This window comes from Zalophus californianus, chromosome 6 (assembly GCF_009762305.2).
Source record: "Zalophus californianus isolate mZalCal1 chromosome 6, mZalCal1.pri.v2, whole genome shotgun sequence".
NCBI classification, from domain to species: Eukaryota; Metazoa; Chordata; class Mammalia; order Carnivora; family Otariidae; genus Zalophus; species Zalophus californianus.
The window spans coordinates 65,213,475-65,220,753 of record NC_045600.1 but is presented as its reverse complement, the minus strand read 5'-3'; the positions used below and the strand labels follow the sequence as shown (position 1 = coordinate 65,220,753).

The 7,279-nt window shown below is 39.1% G+C and overlaps 1 pseudogene; it reads left to right on the top strand.

Annotated features, from left to right (window-relative positions):
- Positions 1-934: 934 nt before the first annotated feature.
- Positions 935-1,813, top strand: LOC113909529 (annotated as a pseudogene).
- The last annotated feature ends 5,466 nt before the right edge of the window (positions 1,814-7,279 follow it).

Below are 7,279 nucleotides of genomic sequence, written 5' to 3'. Positions count from 1 at the left end.
TCAGAGAATACATAATTGAAACACTCCTGTTTTCTTTCACATTTTAGAAATTGCATTTTGGGCACCTCTACTCATAAAGTTGTTTTGGTTGGTTTTTTTTTTGAAATAAGCATATTTAATATAAGCCTGTTTGATATCATCAGAGATCCATTGGTATAATTGTGAATTAGTATACTATAAACTCTTTTGCAGTCAACTCTTAATTGTTTGTTTGAGTTAATCACTTTGCTGTGTTATAGTCAATGATTCAGTTTAAGGAAAGAACTTTTATTCATCATTTATGAGGCAAATTAACTTTGTGATTAAGAATGGGAACTCTGGAGCTATACTGCCCTGGTTTGAATCCCGTCCCCATCACTTACTAAGTACATGAGCCTCAGCATTCTCATCTGAAAAGAAGGAATAACAATAATAATACTGTATTCATCATCCTTTGCTATATAACAAATTACCACAAAAGTGAGTCAGGAATCCAGGTATGGCTTAGCTGGGTACCTCTGCTTCAAGGTCTCTCTTAAGGCTGTATTTAGAATGTCAGCAAGGGCTGTGGTCTCACTTGAAGGCTTGACTGGGTGATGATCTACTTCCACACTCACATGATTCTTAGCAGGATTCAGTTCTTCATGGACTATCAGACTGAGGTCCTCAGGTTTACTCTGGCTGTTGGTCAGCAGCTTCTTGAATTTCCCTGCTACGTGAGCCTTCTGGTGACACAGCTCCTGGGATGGCAACTGGCTTCCCTCAAGCAAATGAACAGAGGGAGCACAAGATGGAAGCCAGAGTTTTTTCTGTAACCTAACCTCAGAAGTGACATCCCATCACTTTTGCCATATGTATTCATTAGAAACAAGTTGCTATGTCCAGCTCATACTCAAAAAGAGTTGATTTCAGACCTTCAACCAGGCCAGTACCACCATGTTCTCTCGGGGCGGGCGTCACTGGGCTCTCGGCCTGCGCCATGCAGCCACAATGGATCCAAGTTCAAAATATGACAACTTTAAAAGATATTACCAGGCAACTAAAGTCAATCAAAAACATCCAGAAAATCACCAAGTCTATGAAAATGGTAGCGGCAGCAAAATATGCCCGAGCTGAGAGGGAGCTGAAACCAGCTCGAGCATATGGGACAGGATCTTTGGCTCTGTATGAAAAAGCTGATATTAAGGTGCCTGAAGACAAGAAGAAACACCTCCTTATTGGTGTGTCCTCAGATCGAGGGCTCTGTGGTGCTATTCATTCCTCGGTTGCTAAACAGATGAAAAGTGAGGTGGCCATGCTCACAGCAGCTGGGAAAGAAGTCATGCTTGTTGGAATTGGTGATAAAATCAGGGGTATACTTCATAGGACTCACTCTGACCAGTTTCTGGTGTCCTTCAAAGAATTGGGAAGAAAATCTCCTACTTTGGGGGATGCGTCCATCGTTGCCCTTGAACTACTAAATTCCGGATATGAATTTGATGAAGGGTCTATCATCTTTAATCGGTTCAGGTCTGTCTGTCATCTCCTACAAGACAGAAGAAAAGCCCATCTTTTCCCTTGAAACCATTGCAAGTGCTGAGAGCATGAGTATCTATGATGATATTGATGCTGACATGCTGCAGAATTACCAAGAATACAATTTGGCCAACATCATCTACTCTTCTCTAAAGGAATCCACCACAAGTGAGCAAAGTGCCAGGATGACGGCCATGGACAACGTTAGCAAGAACGCTTCCGAAGATGATTGGCAAACTGACCTTGACGTTCAACCGCACCCGCCAGGCTCACGAAAGAGTTGATTGAAATCATTTCCAGTGCAGCAGCTCTGGATTAATGAAAACCAAGTTTCATCCTCAGACAAGAGATAAAGAAGGAAAATTCAGCCAACTGCTTTTATTTTTAGCTTACTGCTGTCCTTGTCAGAAGAAATTGTTGGTCCATTGTTTAAACTACTGAGGACAGCAAGATGTTTGTAAATTATCTTACAATAAACAACTTACTGAAAGAAAAAAAAAGAGTTGATTACAGACAGGTATGAACATTAGGAGTCCAGGATCATTGCGGGCCATCTTAAAGGCCACGTACCACACCTACCTAGCAGGTTTGTTGCATGGGTTGTGTTAATATATGTAGAAGATCTTAGAACAATGCCTGGAACAGAATTAAGAGATATATGTGTTGACTATGACTTACTATATTCAAAAACTGGGATGTTTAATAAATAAGACTCAGTTTCTACTTTTAAGAATACGTTAACCTAAAATAGTAATATGGCAGAGAAAGAAAGGTACCATAATGGAGGCAAAAATAAAGAGCTGTGTATATTGAAATGAGGGATTGATCACAAAGAGAGGTAAAAGATTAGCAAAGCCTTGATTAATGAAGCAATATTTGCTCTAAACCCCAGAATATGAGTAAAATTCTGATGGGGCCAGGGGAGGGGAGGTTTTAGGGACTGAGGTGAACAGGGAGCTGTTAAAGGCAGCAAAGCAAGGTAGTTAAGGTTGTCCAGGGTAGCTGGGCATTATCCAAGATACCATGGGTAATCCAGGTTAACTGGGGCATCCAAAATGCAGCACTAAACTGAGAATTAGGGTGAAAAGAAGGATTTACACTTGTTTATTAAGAATACTGAAAGAAAGTCAGATATATTTGGACTTAATTCAGTCAGTAGTGGGAAGAGGAGGAATGCTTGAAGCTGAACTTCAGGAAGTTTTTTCTTGCAGCTGGAAATAAGAATGGATTAGGGCAAGGAAATCATGGAGGAGATATATATACAATGGAATATTATGCAGCCATCAAAAGGAATGAAATCTTGCCATTTGCAATGACATGGGTGGAACTGGAGGGTATTATGCTGAGTGAAATAAGTCAATTAGAGAAAGACATGTATTGTATGACCTCACTGATACGAGGCATTCTTAATCTCAGGAAACAAACTGAGGGTTGCTGGAGTGGTGGGGCGTGGGAGGGATGGGGTGGCTGGGTGATAGACATTGTGTAGGGTATGTGCTATGGTGAGCACTGTGAATTGTGTAAGACTGTTGAATCACAGACCTGTACCTCTGAAACAAATAATACATTATATGTTAAAAAAAAGAAGAAGAAGAAGATAGCAGGAAGGGAAAAATGAAGGGGGGTATATCGGAGGGAGAGATGAACCATGAAAGACTATGGACTCTGAGAAACAAACTGAGGGTTCTAGAGGGGAGGGGTGTAGGGGGATGGATTAGCCTGGTGATGGGTATTAAAGAGGGCACGTACTGAATGGAGCACTGAGTGTTATACGCAAACAATGAATCATGGAACACTATATCAAAAACTAATGATGTAATGTATAGTGATTAACATAACATAATTAAAAAAAAGAAAACATGTATCTCATATGGCAGATGGGAGGACTAAATGATATCATGCATATATAGTGCTCAGCACAATGTTGGGCACAAATTAAATAATTTAACAAAAGCTAGCTATTGTTATTATAATATTACATATATCTGTGTGTATATATATGTATATAAACTTAGACCCTTTCAAGTGGGACTAATTATAAAATGACATATAATTGTATTTACAGTTCTTTTGTAAATAATAATCTTTTTAGAGTGAGAAAACTAGTATTTATTGAGCATTTATCATGCTAGACACTCCATCGAGTCCTTTATATATATTCATATACATTAGCTCGTTTAATCCTCTTGCCACAAAGAAACTATGGTTCAAAGAATTTATAACACTTTGCCCAAGGTGATACAGTTAGCAGTTGTTAAAGCCAAGATTTGTCCCTAGGTGTGTCTACTCATAAAGTTTTTTCTGAAGCCACATTCTCCACCTACCATATATCGCATATATTTAAAACCTCAAGTGTTCTCTTTCCATCTCTCTTTGGTCCCTGCATTCCTGGCACCAGAGTCTGAATTGACAGTGGTCTCCCTTGAAAACAGGTACCGTGCCTTCTTGTGAGCAAAGAACACCACATTTATATCAGGCAGTTCACACACTCCTAATCTCCTGCACTTCCTCCTGTGTTTCTTCTTCCCCAAAGAGATCCCACCATGTTGATGGCGTAGGGCTGCAAGAGGCTGCTGACCCTGCCTTCTCTGAAATTCCTCAGGCCAGTCCCTCCCTCTTCATAGCAAAAGAAGCCCCTGGTCCCACATTTGCTGCAGCTGGAAAGAATGACTCAACAGTTTCCTGAACTGGACTTGCTGGTGGTAATGCAACATAAGAGTCTAATGATGTATAATCTCGATGTGCTTATCATACAATCTAGGCCTGTTTTCAGCTGATAGTCCATAGCAGAAATCATCTGGAGAAAGCAGATAGATCCAAAACATGGAAGAGAGAAACATAAGAAAAGACGCATACTTTCAAGCTTACCAAAGTATTTGTCAAATTAACCTGGAAAAAAAAGCATCTTTGTAGTGAGAAACTCTAGAAGGAATTGATCGCGAGCGTTTTTATTTACCATTACTCAGTAACTTAACGGACAAGGCTTTAATTCTTGTTTTGTAGAAAATGCAAAAAGAGCTGATGAGGCTTTTAGCTTTAAAGACATATTCTCCCACCTTCCATAATTTATTTTGATACTTATATGTATCCCACAGTATTTGCTGCTAACACTACATAGTGAGTGGCAAGCTCAAAGTTACAATAAATTATGCATAATTTAGTCTCTCGGAATGTCTATAAATACAGTGTGAAGTGTTCAGCTTATTTGATGCAACATCTGAAATCAAATTGCTTTGATGCAAATGTTTATCTCAATGTTATAATTGTGGCATGAATTTTGCCGAATTTATTTTGTTTGCGAAGAGCATTTTATTAATTAGCTACACCAGTCTCAAGGGTATTGGATTTTTTAAAAGACATCAGTGTCAAAACTTCTGCAAATATAAAATGATAACTCATTTTTAAAAGAAGAGAAGTTTTACTGAGTGATTTAAAAAATACCATTTGGAGAGCAAAAGTACTCCTAGGGGGTATATTTTCTGAACAATTCTAGGCATTGAAGAATTTACTAATTTTATTATTTATTGCTTCTCATTATCAGCCCATGTTCTTTCTATTGACAAAACCAGAATTCAAGAATCCTATCTTTGTGTTCAGTTGTTATAAACTAAAATATCCAGGAAATTTTACCTTATTTTTATGATAAAATTGTCTGTAATTCTTGCTTTTATTCCATTTATATGCATTATCAATCTTTCAATTGTGATGCATCTTTGTATAGGACATTATTGCTCCATTTGTTCCCATTTACAGGTATGAGCTTAATTCTTGAAAGGCATATATTTCAAGTGTTTTGTGATTTTCTTATTGTGAACTCACACTTATTGGAACTTCATATATGAAATTTATTTGAGGACCGAATTTAAAGTGAGTTTCTTCAGAAAGATTTGAGTCTGCATCTAAAAAGTGCCCATTGGAACTACCAACTTGGAGCCACTTTTTAAAAAAAAAATCTCACCTTTGATCTGGGGGAAGGGAACACATAGATAGTAGGAATTCCTGCTTCACAACCCCACTCTCAGGACCACTCTTGTCAGCTCAGGTCTTCCAAAAATCAAATGCCTAAACAGGACTAGACATATAAGAAACTTCCTGGGAAGAAAACACCTGTGAAAAATAAAGGGGGAAAGAACAGGAATAGATGAGAAGAGGCTTCGGATCACAAGGCAGGAAGATTTTCAAATGACAGTGTTATTTTGAGAAAGACTTGGCCAAACCAGTGGGGTGTCTCAGAGCAAAGGTGGCCATTAGAGGCGTCCCATGTTGGACTGAGGTCGCTCAGTTCTAGTATCCCAGCCATGCTCAGTCATTGGCTGGGAGCAGCCCTTAAGAAACATAACTTTGGCATAAGTACCACAGCGGATCCCAAGGTGCAGCAGCTGCAGGCTGTCAGTCAATAAGCAAGTAACAATAGATTATCTTGAAGGGACATGTAGAAGGCACACCTCCACGGCCAGCACACAACTGCTGGGGAGAGTCTTTTTTCTTATTTCATCATGATGGTGCCTCCTGATTTAGAATGGAAGAACAGCCATGCCACCTTCAGAAATTTCCGAATTGTCATCTCAGTTCCATGAGGTCCCCACAATGGATGTGAAAAAGCAAGGAATGAAACAGAAACAAGACCTTTCTTGAAGAATCAGTGATGGGCACCTGACTGGCTCAGTCAGTGGAGCGTGCGACTCTTGATCTCGGGGTTGTGAGTTCGAACCCCATGTTGGGTGTAGAGACTGCTTAAAAATAAAATCTTAAAGGGGCGCCAGAATGGCTCAGTCGAATGAGCGTCTGGCTCTTGATTTCAATTCAGATCATGATCTCAAGGTCATGAGATCAAGCCCCATGTGGGGCTCCACGCTCAGTGTGGAGTTTGAGATTTTTCTCTCTCCCTCTACCCTTCTTCTCTCTCTCTCCTTTTCTCTCTCTCTCCCTCTTTCTCTAAAAGTAAATAAGTAAAATCGTTTTTAAAAAATTAAAAGAATCTGTGCTCAACCACAGTACTGTTCCTGATACTGATAGCAGCAGGGGAAAACTGAGAAAATGTTTCAGGGAAGTAAGAAGCAGGTTATTACCACCACCTGCTAGGACACACTAAATAGCTCAGAAATATCGTTGAACCAGGAAGAAACAATATGAAGCTAGATTTCCAGTTAGTTAGATGAGATGCAATTTTAAGTCTCTTGTTTGAATATTATTGTATGTCCCAGCCTGTGGGCCCTAGAAAAACCAAGACTACATACATCATTCTAAATGTAAACCAGTCATTCCCTCTGTATGTCCCACTTGAGGATCTAGTATACGATACATAGAACTGAACAGATTATATCACACATCCACACAAAACAAAACATACAAAGCATATCCTGACCCCCATATTTTCTATCTCATTTGATGGCATAATCATCTAGTCACCCAACTAGAAAACTAAGAAGTATTCTCTCCTTCACTTTTACTCCCCAAGATTTAATCAACTTATTGAATCCTATCAATTCCACCACCAAAACTATCTCTTTTGTCTATTCGCTCTTCCTCTTACTTTACTCTGGCAGTAGCTTCCAAACTAGTCTGCTTTACCAAGGTTCAATCTTCCCTTGTCTCAATCCATTCTTGTTGTTACAAGAGTTCTCACTCTTAAACATATCTCTAATTATATCACTTTCCTGTGTAAAATCATTATATAGCTCCATATTGCATGTAGGATATATTCCAACATTCTTTACATGACATAAAGATTCACAACCCAACATAAACCTCACTTTTCTAGGCTGACCATCCAATGCTCTTCATC